The following is a 15,704-nucleotide window of genomic DNA, read 5'->3' on the forward strand; positions in this document are numbered from 1 at the left end:
TGTAGATCGATATTAAACTTTAAGAATAACAGTTATTTTTTGATCACTTAACATGGTTGGTTCGAGAGTGGGACAAGTTTGTTGTTTGCGTGGTGGATCTCAAAGTGACTTGATGGGTCAGTAACCTTAAAAAAGGGGAAACTGGATGGATAAGGATCCAAGGAATAAGGTGGTGAGAAACGGCCAAATGTTGTCGGTGCTTGATTCCATTTCTGACCGTAGAACATTGCTTGGGTTTTTGTTCAACAAAGATTGCATTTGTACAAAACAAGGCATCAATTTCTCCACATTTTCAGCTTCATTTGTAAATGCTGAAATGGGTTTCAAACTTCGTGTCTTTTTTACTTTTAAAAGAATAAAATATTAGGTAAATCACATTTTGATTGTTATGAGCGTTTAAATGTTTTTTATTAAATAATTGGGGTAAAAACTCTCATATGTATAATAATGAGATGATGATGCAACTAATTACCTAAATCATGTGGGATCGAGTCCACGGAGGGTATTTCATAATTCATAGATCTTCTACGGAAGCTGCTTTCAATTTGGTGTTAGAGACAGTCTATTATCTTACCTCCCTTACTCCATTACATATGGGAACAAGGGACAGCCATGTAGGTTTCCTAATTGTCTTAAAACGGATTAGTACTGCCAAATCTAACTGGATGATTTAAAGAGCAATGCTTTTCAATCATTCAACACGATAACCCCGACTGCTGCTTCGGCTTTCTCAGTGCTTCCCTTTTCAGTTCCAGTATCCATGCTGTCGCTTCCATTCTCCGCTTCTTCCATAATCACATTGTGTAAGTCCTCCATTCCAACTTCTGTCCCTGTGGGAGGCTGTTGGTTAGGTGAAAGAATCCGAGATATGCCCCCACAAGTTTCTTCCAAAGAAACGAGGTTCTTCTTGAAATCAAGGCTTGCTTGATTCTCATCAGGATTGTCCTCCAAGATCTTGCATATCTGCGACGAATAGGGAAAATAAAATCAAGTAGGCTATTAATCAAAAACATGATCCTCCGACCTCACTTCCATTTCGATTTCTAAGACGCTGAACAAATTGCAACAATATCCTATCCACTTGATCTACCAAATTCAAGCCCCTTCAAACGCAATCACGTACCTCATTGAAATGTTGAGGCAATGCTAGTCGGTCTGCATCATCATCGCAAGCAGCTGCAGAAATTTCTGCTGATGCTGCCAAAGACAAGGATAATTCTCATCGTCACCAAAGCAGACTTGGGGATAGTAAATAGATAAGGAAGAAACTCTTAAACCAACACAGAAAGCACATAAAGGTGTCAGGAGGGCGACAGGCTGTCTAACATCTAATCGTTCTTATTCAGACACCATGACAAATGTGATTAAAAGGATGAAATTGTCACCGTGACGACTTTAGTGTGTCTTGTATACGACAATGGTACTTACATATGAGAATGATATCTGATATATTGTACGTAGGTAATAATTTTTCTCAACTGGTTTTATGCTTGAAGAAATTACAGCTTACCAATTACTTCTATTGGAGGTATCTGGTCAACCACTCTGGAAGGTATCTCTCTTGAGCTTGCACTTGGAATGTCAGCAGCCCTTTGTCCACCCTCTGGCTCTTCACTTGTCCCCTCATTTGTGTTTGGTTCACCCTAGGAACAGAATTATGGACGCGAGCAAGCAGTAAGTCAGCAAGTATCTTAAAGTTTATAACCGATTTAATATGAAACCTGGAGTCATGGTACAAGAAACTAGAAGATTGTCTGCACGGCCAACGATTGGACAAGACCAAATGGATTATCTACAAAAACTTCTAGTAATTGAACACCTTAGTTAGAAGTAATGGATTATCTTAAAGTTTAAAGCTCATAGTAATTGGTCGGGCCAGAACTTCTAGTTCTAACCAGTATTAATATCTCAGCCAGACGATGGCCATTTATAATTAATAGAACACTACCTTAGTCAACATAACAATTCCAGTGAGAAGTAATTGAACTTGCGTAGTATTCTTTCTGAGTTTCAGCATTGAGCCCTTTTTCCAAAAGAAGCACCCTTTTCTTGACATATTCAACCTGCTTTTTCTGCACATCTCTAAAATGATACAAAATGGAAGAATCCGGGTACGATTGTGTTTGGTTAACAGCATCAGTAACTCCCTGGCTTATCCCACCTCCTACTCCATTCCCAGAGTCATTTACTCGAGTCTGGTTTCCACTAGATTCCGCATTACTTGCATTAACTCGATAATGCACTTGAGAACCAGCTTGCCCTGGAGCAGGAAGATATATAACGGGAAGACTCAACTGATAGGAAAAACTAAAATTCCTAAACCATATTTTATACGAACTCCAACGACATGCACACAGATCATTTAAACCCCATTAGAAAATGAACAGAAAATGTCAACACTAGGAAAATACTAGCTAATTCTAGCCAGCAAATAACAAATAAGAACAAAAAGCCACTGTGCATACTCTTTTATTTCGTCATAAGACTTCTGCTTTAAACGAGATGCAAACTCCTTCCAGTCAAAGTCCCCGACCCCAAACCTGATGCAATAAAAATTATTACAATCAAAATAACATGACACTTGGAATATTAGAGGAAAGTAATACACTCACCCACAAATAATAATAACAGAAAGAAAGGGAGAGAATGATGAAATTAAGTCCATTAAATAGCACAAAAAAATAATAACAGAATGACAGACCTCATCAATATCTGTACAAATGAAGCCCTCGGACTCTGATTGAAACCAAGCACCCTAAATGACTTTCCCTCGCCTTCCATTAGAGGAATTGGCTCCGTACTATCCGCTGCAATGATTAGAAATTGGAGAAATTATGGCTACCATATGAATAAATTATTGCCATCAAAGCGTTAACACCCTTTGAGGACAGACAAAACATACCACGATTTCTCTTCCTGTAAGGCCTTCTACCAGATTGAGTTCCAGATGAAGTTGTATCACCATCAGTCAGTTCAGCTTCAAAGTTATCATCCTCGCCATCAGAGCTTACATCTTCCAAACCAGCAAGGTCATCATCTTCAACGGATACCATCTATAGAAATTTAGAGGGCAGAAGCCTTAGCAAAAAGAATAGAAAATATATCTTCTGAAGATTAACACTAGGAAATGAATAAGTACCACAACCACATTAGTAACCAAAAGATCAATAAGCAGAGCGGAGCTGAATCAACTCCTGAGACACCACAAATAAATCAATATCTGACTGAATCAAATTTTGAGTTATGCCAGTATAGCATAACACATACCTGCTTACGGCTTCTCTTGCCTTTTCCTAGAGAATTGAACTCCTCAACTTTTTGAACTTCGTATCTGTCTCGTAACAACTCTTCCCAGTAACTGGTTCTTTCAGAATTGTTCAGAGTATTTTTATTCCCCACGTCCACTTTTTGAACTTCTTCCTCTGCAACAGTTTCTTCTTCTTCTTTATATTCAAAATTAGCTACCTGAAGCAAATAACAGTAGTTCTTTTTCTTTAAAAACCCAAAAGGCAGTGAACAATGGACAGCGAGTCTAAAAGGGAGTGACTGCATGTCATTCAACAAACTTGCAACAGCAACTATATATTGACGGTGGTATACATGGTGAAATTCTGTATTTGGCAGTAAAGCCCAATTAAATAATGATAGGTCAGACTTGCTCAGAGCTTCACCATTTCAGACTTCATACCCACCACTGTTTTAAATGCCGTTAATTGAAAAGGCTAAAAGTGGATATGCTACATCCCAAATACATCCAAACCAGGTGTACACCCATTTCTTATTAATGAACCGTCAACGAAGAACAAGCAAAAAGACCCAATACGAATGTCAACTCCAATTTTTCCATTGGAACAGATTTCATTAAACCGCCAATTCATGTAACTGACCTTCAAAACTCTATTGCTCTTTTAAAAAGTTTGACTTCTCAAATACTGGCAAGTGCAGTATGTAACACAAATATTGACAGATGGTTGCCCTAACATAACTGGACCAATGGAGAAATAAACAGCCTTACGTATATGGCACAGGCTAACGCGTTACATGCTGCACTTGCCTGTGATTAAGAAATCAAACCTTTGATAAGAGCAATATAATTTTGACAGATGGCTGCCCTAAAATAACTGGACCCATGGAAAAATAAACGGCCTTACATATATGGCACGGACTATGGTAGGGTGATGTAATCAGACTAATAAGCTCAGGATGCACGCAGATAAGAACTCTTTCTTCCAGAAAATGTTTACGTAAATTGTGCTAAATTTGGAGTTTTAACGAAGAGGATTTCGGGAAGGAAAGCAATTAGCAACATTTTTTTTTGATAAATTATAAAATATTATAAAATAGTAATAATTTATAATATTTGATGATGTTTAAATAACCCCAACAAATACAATCATATCAGTATTACTTCACAATTAGAAATATTTATTTAAATTAATTATAAAATTATTTTCATGTTATAATGACGGCTTGTATTTGGTGCTGAATACATTTCCATTAAGAGGTCTAACTGAAAAAGCGGCATTTCTTCTCCACCACCACCAAAAGGAGAAATACACTTCCCAAGTGCATTCGCAGATCTAATGTGGGCTGAACGACACAATTCGAATATACAACTTTCTAATGCACATTGGGAGAAAGATTCGAGTGGCCGGAATACGCATCGTCATCTCGAGCTTGAGTCATCTCCTCGTCTCGGGCCTCGACGACTACACAGCTAGAGTTATCACAGTGCGTTAAAATCGATTCCAAACGATGCAAGAAGCAAATAACTGTATGACTTTTTAGTTCATCAGACAGTAAAAGAATAATACACAAAAAGTTAAGATATAAAAATAGACAACCTTAAACGCCTTCAAAAACCCATCTTCCTCTTCATCATCCGGTGAAGCCTCTTCATCGCCAACTTGTTCACGATCAAGTAATCTATGAAAGGGAAAAATAAAACCGAGAAATTAACTTCAAATATGAAGAGACCATCATCAATCAAGGTGTAGCACCAATAGTGAATAATGGATTACCTATCAATAGCATCATCATCATAATGAATTTGGCGGGACTTTCCTGCTTCATAATTTTCATCTGCAAATAGTTTCTTTGAGCCATATCAGATGATGTCATCAAACTACTCCTAAAGTAAACAATAATGAATTAAATTTCCAGTTACATGATTGTACTCTTTCTTTCTGGAGAGGAAGCAAGATCTGACAGTACACTGTACAGTAACTCAACATCTCCCAATAGACACAAAAAAATAGACTTCCATTCAATAGAATATGTATAAGAAATAGAGGGTTGGAACTTGAAGAAGTCACAACACGTTATGTTGGTTTATTGACACCACAGAGTACAGACAATTAGCAAAGACAGCAGAGACAAATGTGTTTCTGTAATTAGTTGGGATAGCCCAAATGACAATCTACTTTCATGTCAAATTCCAACTGTGTTGTCATTCTTCAGCAATCTGTTAGCTAAAGGTTCTAATTTTTCTTCTAAAACCCAGTTTATTCCAACATTATAATATAGGGATAAATCCCAAAGCTACACATGAACTTCGATCCAATGGACAATATAATATAAGAATTTTGATTTGTGCAATTATATACATGAAGCTTTAATTTTATTTGATTTGACATGCTACTAATACGGTACCTAAGTGGCACAATTTTAAGTTTACTTATTGCATGCACACACATAAATGCTTACACGAAAATAGTTGGATCCTTATAACCTCATACCTAGTATCCTTTTATAAACTGCTATGTCATAGATCAGAAGTACCTGATTAATATTTTGAGCCTTTAGCCTCCCAACAACAAGATGCTCCAAAACCATTTTCTTCTTTGTCAACTGCATCATCCTTTCTTCAACGGATCCTCTAGTTACGAGCCGATAAATCATGACCTATAACACAGAAAAAGCTCTTCATAGGAAAATAGAGAAGGGGGGAGGGGGGGGGGAGAGAGAGAATGGTTTGCCTTATCTAAATCAAGGAATCAACTTGCACCTTATTCGTTTGGCCGAGTCGATGTGCTCTAGCCATTGCTTGTAAATCAGCATGAGGATTCCAATCACTGTAGAGCAAGAACCATATATTCACTTTTCAATTGAACAAACCAAAGGGAGAATACAATATCCCTAAACCTTAAAATACTATATAAAACAAATAAACAAACTGAAAGCCATCAAAAGAAGGTTTCAACATCACATCGGCAAAAAAGTAATTGTTCATGCATAATCCTAATATTCTGCCACATGGTATTGTAAATGCAATATCAGGTTTCTGGTCCTTGATCATTCGGGTAGTGTTCACAACACAATATGCAACTTACTGAGCTGCTACAAGTTTTACATTAAATTCGAGAATCAAGTTCTTTCATCTCCGCAGGCTGTCTTTATCCATCATCTATGGAAACACTTTCTTATTGTTGCTTTATGCTCTAATCCCAATTCATAGACAAGTTTATCTTACCTAGCAGTCAAGATTTACCCTACTTAAATGAAATAAAGCATAAAACTAAACCAATCAACAACTATGGAAGAATGGATTTCCATCATATAAATCTCCCACTGCAACAAAAAATAAAATAAATAAAAAAGCAGAAACAAAAAAAAAAACGGAAAGGATATATAAGAGGCTAACTGCTTGACCTATCATAAATGATACTGTATCTGCAGTCGCAAGATTTATACCCGAGCCACCAGCTCTAGTAGAAAGCAAAAAGCAAAACCGAGAAGAATTTTTGGCATTAAACCAATCTATGCGTATCTGCCTCTCTGCTCCACCAACCTTTCCATCTATACGTTCATATTGCCAATTCTGAAAAATAAATAAGGGGCACCAATAATAAGTAAAGCTTCTTCATTTTTCAGCGAACCAACAATTTAACCATAAAATCTTCATGCTAATGCAGATATTACCATGTAAGTACAGTAATCCTCCAATAAGTCCAACATGTGCTGGAATTGTGAATATATAAGAACTCTGTGTCCCTGCTCTTTAACCTTTATCATCATCTTGTCCAACAGTTGCAGTTTCCCAGAAGATTCGAGGAGCTGCCTGTAAAGACAAAGAAAATGTAGAAGCAGAAGACAGAGGCATTTACCAGATCAGTTCATAATGCTGAAGAATAGTTTCAATAGTAGAATAAGATCAAGAAAAATGAAAAAAAATATGATAATAATTAGCAAAAAAACACGCATATAAGTTTACTTGTGTGCTTCATTTGCTTCTTTGATAACTGGTTCAACCCCTTCCAATATATAAGGATGACAACATAGCTTCCGCAACTCCATAACCACGTTGATTAGAGATATCTAATCCAGGAAAAAAAACTAACGTCAGCTAAGTAGTAGGGCAACCCACCCTGCAAGCAAATGGATGCAGGAAAGAGAGAAAACTTATTTCATCAAAACAAGTGAGCCTACTTGTGCACCACCACGTCGGGTAAGTATTTGATAATTATGAGTCAAAATAGCCTTGTAATATTCTTTCTGCTTGCTACTTAAATCAACACGTAAAATTAGTTCTTTTTTTGGAGGAAGTTTCTTCATGACATCCTTCTTCACTCCTGCATTCATAATAACCAGTACCTACTATTTCAGCAAGATCAGTATATACCCAAAATTGAATCCAAGAAATATAGCTTTAGCAAGTCCACATGAATAAAAATATCATTTCCCTATAAAACCAAAGCCAAAGTGAAAAGCCTGCGTTGCTTTACAGGAGCAGATGTCGAACAAACAAAAAATGCTGTCCACAGGATACAAGAGTATTGAAGTCAAATCCTTTAGCAGTTAGACTACATTCTTTGCACGAGTTAGAATGAAGAAGCAAGCAAGCAAGACAATAGTGCATATGATCCTGTGTAAAAGTTTAAGATATATACTTCTAAGGAGATGCGGGGCCAACATTTTATGAAGCCTTGATATCTGCTCCTCCTGACTAATATCCTTAAATTCCTCCTGGAACTCCTCTAAACTTCCAAACTACATATAGGAGAACCAAAAAATGCTTTAGAAAATGCTCAAAAAACTTCAAAATCTTCTTGCAATTCTACATTATTAAAAAAATCATATTTCATATAACAAAATTGATACTAACCTTTCCAGCATCAAGAAATTGCATTAGCATGAAAAGTTCATCCAGATTGTTCTAAAACCAAACAAAAGTCCACAAGTCAGTCATAAATCATAGTATTATACATACAGAAAAACTAGTGCATGTAAATTCTGAGGTAATCACAAAAGGAAAAAAGAGAAAAAAAAAAGACAGATTGGAATAATCATAAAACGTTAAGAACCAGCAAAAAGCCAGAACTAGAACAAACTTAGTAAGCTTCTTGCATCCTTAGGAAAGAATTGACGGGCCAGTAGAACATAAACAGAAACAAAGTTATTCAAGGAACTCCATAATACGAACGTTTTATTCGTAAACAAGCTTTCGCTTTATTTAGAAATAAATACAAGCACTGCATGCATATTTTATGTACAATGGTTAGCAACAGCTCTTACTTACAAAAGAGAAATATGATGCCTGACTTTTTTTTTTGATAAGATTTGAAGGCCTCATTAAAAACCACCTTCTTGATTAATGGAGTTAATGTGTAAACTCCTTAATCAGCTGAAGATGGAAAAGTGTGCCTTATAACTTTATTGAAAAAAGTAGGAATTACAGCTAGAGGAAGAAAACCCAATAACCCTTACAAATAATCACTCAAAACAAAATACATAAAATTCAGCCTATACCAGCTTTTGCTAAGGCATCAGCCTCCATGTTAGTTGTCCTTGTAACCCATCTAACAAATCCCCCAAAAAACCTAAGTTTAACAACTATATCTTTAACAATATAAGCATACACAGCTGGACAAGAATCAGCTTTAATAATCCAGTCCACAGCAACCCTGCTGTCACTCTCAACAATCAAACGAAATTTTTCCCTCCCTTGGATAGATGAGACGAAAACAAGTCCCCTTTGAATAGCTTTAAGTTCCTTCAAAGTTAGAGGACCCGGACCCTCTGACTCCTGAAAAGTTCCTAATATTGCACTAAGATGATCCCTTAAAATGCCTCCCAACCCACTTTTCTTCCAATCACTACTAGTGGCATCATCCACATTCAGTTTAAGGAAACCTATAGGAGGAGGACACCAGGGAAAATTAGAAGACTTCAGGTACTTGTAGGACGAATGGGAATCCCCTATTGAAGGGTCTGAAATCAACGAGTCTTTAGGAATAGAGATATCCTTATACTTAGCTAGGAACCAAGATGCAAGCCTGACTCTTGCTAAAAAGAATAATTCAATCTGGTCCAACTTCCCCCCTTCAAAAACAATTAAATTTCTGGTTTTCCAAACGGTCCAAATAACAACCCCAGGAATGAATGACCATATAGCAGAATTTGGCTTCAACTCTTCCCAGCCTGAGAGAAGTTTTAGCATCTTCATGAAGAACAGAACTAACACTCCACAATTGTAAAAATTTATTCCATAATGCCCACACAACCGAACAGGAAAAGAATAAATGCGAGGAAGACTCATCGACCTTTTTACAAAGAGGGCATAAGACGTCATCAATTCCTTGAACTCCTCTTTTTGCCAATTCAGTTTTAACAGCAAGCTTATGCTGCACAATTTTCCACAATAAAGTTTCAACTCGAGGTGGTAGTAATCCTATCCAAACAACCTTCATCCAGAATTGAACCTCTTCGGAACCGAAAACACATTTCTTAACACAAGAACTGACTGTAAACATACCATCCCCACTGCCTTTCCAAATTAAGCCATCACTGGATTCTGTAGACAGAGAAATAAGAGAAATAGTGCTCATCAAGTTACACCATTGTTCCAACTCCCAATCATTTAAATTTCTCCTCACTTGAACATCCCAAATCCAGCCCGATGGATGAAAATCTCCAAACTCACATAGCTTTCCTGATTTATTAATAGCGAATCAAAAACAATCTTGGAAAAATAACCTATAGCGGATATTCTGTTACCCAAACATCCTGCCAAAATTGAATGTGCTTACCATTGCCAACTTGAAAGCTACATAAGGAACGAAAATTAGTACCAAATGAATCTTGCTTGAAATAATTATTAACCACTGCTCTCCACTGCCAAGAAATACCAGCTGGAAGATTACTGTCAAACAATAATCTAGAGGAATCGAAACTGTATTTAGAACAAATAAATCTCCTCCAAACCGAATTTCTCTCGTTTGCAAATCTCCAGGACCATTTCCCTAACAAACCTCTGTTCATGGAATTCAGATTACGTACTCCCAACCCTCCCTCATTCTTAGGCTTACAAATTTCATCTCATTTAACCCAGTGAATTTTCTTCTTGCCATTCCCACCTCCCCATAGAAAATTAGACATAATAGAATTGAGAGTCTTAAGAATTGAAGCTGGAATCTTAAACATTGACAAAAAATAAGTGGGCAATGAGCATAAAACAGATTTAATCAAAACCATCCTTCCAGCTAGTGATAAAGTCGCTGCCTTCCAACCTGTCAATTTTGAGTGAAAATTCTGCACCACCGCTTCCCAAATAATTGAGGAATACTTTATTGCACCTAAAGGGAGACCTAGATAATTAGAGGGAAAACTACCCACTGCACGGCCAATGAAATCTACCCAAGTTTGAACCTCCTCTAAAGATATGTTTACTCCAAACAGTCTTCTCTTCTTGAGGTTTAGCTATAGCCCTGACATAACTTCAAACACTCTAAGCACTCTCTTCACATTCATGATCTGCATCTTCGAAGCCCCACAAAAAATGATTAAATCATCCGCAAATTGTAAGTGTGTAAGATTGAAAGACCCTTCCTCCTTACCAACTTTCAAACCAGAAAATAAACCCTCTGAAACCGCCTTTAGGATTAGTAAATTCAACAATTCCCCTACTAAATTAAATAATAAGGGAGAGAGTGAACAACCCTGGTGGGAGAGAGTGAACAACCCTGTCTTAGCCCCTTTGCCATTGGAAACTCCTCCGTTGGAACCCCATTAACCAACACCGAAATCGAAGATGTAGTAACACATCTCCTAATCCAATTAATCCAAATAGAGCCGAATCCCATTTTTTCCATTACCTTGAACAAAATAAGCCAATCAACAGTATCGTAAGCCTTCTTGAAATCAACTTTCAAAACACAGCCCTTTAACCCTTTCTTCCTCCAATAATCTATACCCTCGTTTGCAATTAGAGAGCAATCCAAAATCTGTCGACCGGGAATGAAAGCAAATTGAGTCGGACTTATGATATCTCCTATACAACTTCTAAGCCTCCTTGAAAGACACTTGATTAAAATTTTGTAAACTCCTCCCACTAAGCTTATGGGTCTAAAATCGTCAAGGCTCCCATATTAGACCCTTTAGGAATAAGTGTGATGAAGGTATGATTAATACCATACTCCCATTCTTTCCCCAAAGAGAATTTATGAAAAAAATCCATAATGTTATCCTTTAGCACAGGCCAAAACCTTTTGAAGAAACCCAAATTCAATCCGTCCGGTCCCGGAGCTTTGTTACTATCACAAGACTTTAGAGTCTCCCACACTTCCTCCTCGGAAAAAACCTTCTCTAAAAGACTACTTTGTTTGAAATAGATTTTAGGGAAATGCAACCCTATATCATCAACCTCCAGTGTAGACCTCTCATTGAAAATTTTAAAAAAATGATCTTTTACAGCAGCTTTAATAACATCTGGGTCTCTCGTAAAATTTCCATTCACCTTTAAAACAGTCAATGCATTTTGTTTTCTCCTCACCGAAGCACAAGTATGAAAGTATCTTGTGTTTCGATCACCATCATTCACCCACCTTTGTCTAGAATTTTTATGTCAAATCTGCTCCTCAATTCTATGAAGTCTCCACAATTCTCTTCTCACGCATTTAACTCATCAACAATCTCCTGAATTGAACTGCCATGCCTTTGCTGTGCTACCACCTCAAGCTTTTGAATTTTATTTTCTAACTCAGAAATTGCAGTTCCCGGAAACTTGCACTTCTTCCTTGCCCACTGTTTGATGGCTAATTTAGAGTTCTTCAAAATACCAAGAATTCCTGATTTTCTCTTGCGCTTCTTGCAATCTGTTTGACAAACCATTTCCTGGAAACCATCTTCCTCCATCACATAATTGTATAGTCTAAAAGGCTTGTTTCCCCAATTTACACCTCCATTTTGTAACAATACAACATTGTGATCTGATATGGACTTAGGAATAAGTGACTGAATAATCTCAGGAAAAGAAGCCAAGAATTATCCATCCACCAAGAATCTGTCCAATCTAACAAAAGTGGGATCATCTTGGTTATTACTCTAAGTAAACCTTCCCCTCTCCATAGGCAGATTAATTAAACCTACAGACTGAATAAAATGAGAAAAAATCCTCATTGAAACTCTATTCTGTGCTCTACCATCTTCTCATCTTCACACAAGTAAACATTGAAATCTCCTCCAACACAAACCGGCAGATTCTGTCCCGAAATGAATTGACTAAGTTCTTCAAAGAAGCTTTTTTTCCTCCTCCACAGAAGGACCATACACATTAATGAGGACACTTCTGAACTCATTAAATCTGAATTTTCCTGTAACCGCAATGAATCTTCTATTTATGCAATGATCTTCCCTCTCAAACACTTCATCATCCCAGCAACATAACAACCCCCCTGAAGAACCAATAGCTGGCGATTCAACAACCCCTTGAAAACCATTTAACCCGTTTCTTCTGAGAAAAGACTTTTGTATCTTCTCAGCTTTGGTTTCTTGAAGCCAAAGAAAAGAAGGATGAGAGTTTGCAACTAATCTCTGCACCGCTCTTTGTTTTTCCTTTTTACCCAAACCCCTTATATTTCATGTGATTATGGCTAAGTTTTTCTTCATAATTAATAACTGAACAATTCCCAAAACCCCAATACGACTCTCAATTAGCCATATTACAACCTTTCTCTAAGTTAATTATTTTTTCCAAAAAAGATCCCTTCCTCTGCTTGAAGGAAACACCCAAAATCTGACTAATTTGCCATGTAGCAACTGCTTCATCTAAGAGGTCTGAAAAGACTGAAGAAGCTGCTGTAGAAATACTGACTTGATCTACTGCTTCCCTACACAATAATCTTTTAACTCTTCTACTGGTCAATCGGGAATTGGATAGAAAAGGTTGTTTATCCAAATCACAGCCTACAGACTATCCTACTATACCTCCACCACCGGATTCCAGGACTGAATTTGGAATCTCACAATCTAGTAAATTAAGCCCTACTGTTTTAGAAGTCTGCTGAACATCTGAGCAAAACGGATCCTTAACCATCTTTGAATCTGAAAATCAAACTTTTAAATTCGAGAATTTTATCATACAAGAGTTTAATGGCTTTTAGGTACGAAGATAATCAGAAAATAAAATAGATATAAAAACAAATAAAAGGCTGGGAAAGAAGAATTCATCTTGAGATAGCAAAACATGATATGAAAGGAATAACATGCAAATAATTGTGCCACTGCTGGAAAGCATGTTCATAGCTCGTTGAACAAACTTTAATGCCATTGGTGATAACTTTCACAATCTCCAATGCAATAACGAAAACAAAGAACACACCTGAAGAGGAGTTCCAGTCAAAAGAGTACGGTGGTAACTTGTATACTGCTTCAATGAAAGAAACAACTTCGAATCCTTATTCTTGAGCCGATGTCCTTCATCAACGATCTACACAATCAATCATGTATGAGCAAAAAATCACTTAAAAAGACTACCAAACAGACTCAAAGAGCAACAAGATATACCATGCACTCCCATTTTATTGGCTTTAATGATGTTGTGTCCAAGTTAATCATCTCATATGACGTTAAAAGAACATCAAATTTTATCCTGTCTTGCTTGCTTTCACTAACAATTCGGCCAGACTTCTTTTTCTTTATCTTCTTATGACTTTTTTTAGGATGATAAAACTCGTACTCCCTTATTACTGCACGAGCTTGGGCAGAACCTACATACATAACCTGCATCATAGTATTCTCGATTAAAATAGCATAAATAGGGAACCATAACTTGTAATTCCAAATTTTTCATCTACAGACAACATTCATTTGGGGAGCCCATGTTGCAAACTCCCGTTCCCAGTTCCGTAATGTTGAAAGTGGTGCTACTACCAAATGAGGAGCAATCTTCTCTTCAAAAAGAGATGCTAAAAAAGCAATACTCTGGATGGTTTTACCTGCAAGCAAACAAGAAAAAGCATTTGCAACCTAGTATATAAGATATAAGATATAAGCTACTCAAATTCCTTCAAAAAGTAAACCGTCTCCAAACAGGAAGTACCAAGGCCCATTTCATCAGCAAGAATTACATGTGTTTGTTTGGACCAAGAGAAACGCAAGAAGTTCAACCCTTCAAGTTGGTAAGGGTGCAATGTGCCTAGAAATCCATTAAAATGATTTCAGAAATTAATAATGACCGACTATGTGTGAGGATACTTAGACAAGTACGAGATTGCAGGGAAAAAGAAATAGAATGTACCTCCAGAAAGAAACTCGGGACTATGTTCATACTGCTGAAATTCCTTTGATTTTTTCTTGGACTTAACAGCATCTTGAAAGCTGCTTTTTTTCTTACTAGCAGATTTACGAGATCTAGACCTAATTGTATTAAATCTCTCAATTTCAGGTTGAAATGCAGATAAGTCTGATTCGAACTCCCAATAACATTCATCATAAGGAAGTTCTTTATACTTAACAAGGTATTCCTTCTCATCCTCATCTCCCCTGCAGAAGTTAGTATCCATAACACACATACATTAGCTACTGAACCAGAAACCAAACTTAAACCAACTCACGAAAACACCAAGTCAGATTCACAATCAGTAAAGTAAATAAATATCCAGAATTCAGATGATAACGTACATGAGGATGATTATTGAAATCAGATGATCAAAATCAAGGACAAAGAAGTATGATACATGTATAACATATGTATGTGTGTATGCATATAATAAAGTTATTAGATAGATGAACCTGCAAGCAAGAATTCGATCAACTGTAGTCCACTCAGGTCTAATGGCAACAAAGTCATCTTCGGAGCTATTCTTTGATTCCATTTGTCGATGGAAGTTGTTCACCTTAGTCCTTAAACGAGGATTGGACTTGAAAGCTTTTAGGAATTCCTTCTCAGGTACCCTAACATCACCATAGTAGATATATGGTTAATGTTTGCTAAAAACAATATTATAAACATAATTCATCTGAAAATTACCAAGTGCAATGCAAATAAGACAATCCCTTCCACTTTACAAGATACCGTTTCACAAATATTTGCTTTGAACCCGTTTTGGAAGCATCATTATCATCAGCCACAGTAGGACGCGTTTCGAAAGCCAATATCTTGTCAAGATCGTTCAGAGGGCTAACCTGCAAGCAAAAAAGGGTAACTCTAAGCTGCTGTGAAAGGTTCACAGAAATCCAATATATAGAGATAGTAGCAATATCAGAAAACACTATTTAATCATACACATTCAGGGCATCTCCAATTGTCATGAAGAGGAGGAGTTTTCAGTGGAGGAAGTAAGCACTTAGGATGGTATGCATAAGTACATGTTGCACAACTCAGGAGATTCTCGGTTTCTCCACAGGCTTGACATGAGTTTTCTTTCTGTGATTTCAATCACTAAAAATGGTTAATGAAGAATAAAACAAGTTACCAAGAACCATAT

The 15,704-nt window shown here is 36.8% G+C and overlaps 1 pseudogene; it reads right to left on the reverse strand.

The window, feature by feature from the left end:
- Nucleotides 1-834: 834 nt before the first annotated feature.
- Nucleotides 835-15,652, reverse strand: LOC120207743 (annotated as a pseudogene).
- Nucleotides 15,653-15,704: the final 52 nt, after the last annotated feature.

This window comes from Hibiscus syriacus, unplaced genomic scaffold (genome assembly GCF_006381635.1).
Source record: "Hibiscus syriacus cultivar Baekdansim isolate YM2019G1 unplaced genomic scaffold, ASM638163v2 tig00015331_pilon, whole genome shotgun sequence".
Classification (NCBI taxonomy): Eukaryota; Viridiplantae; Streptophyta; class Magnoliopsida; order Malvales; family Malvaceae; genus Hibiscus; species Hibiscus syriacus.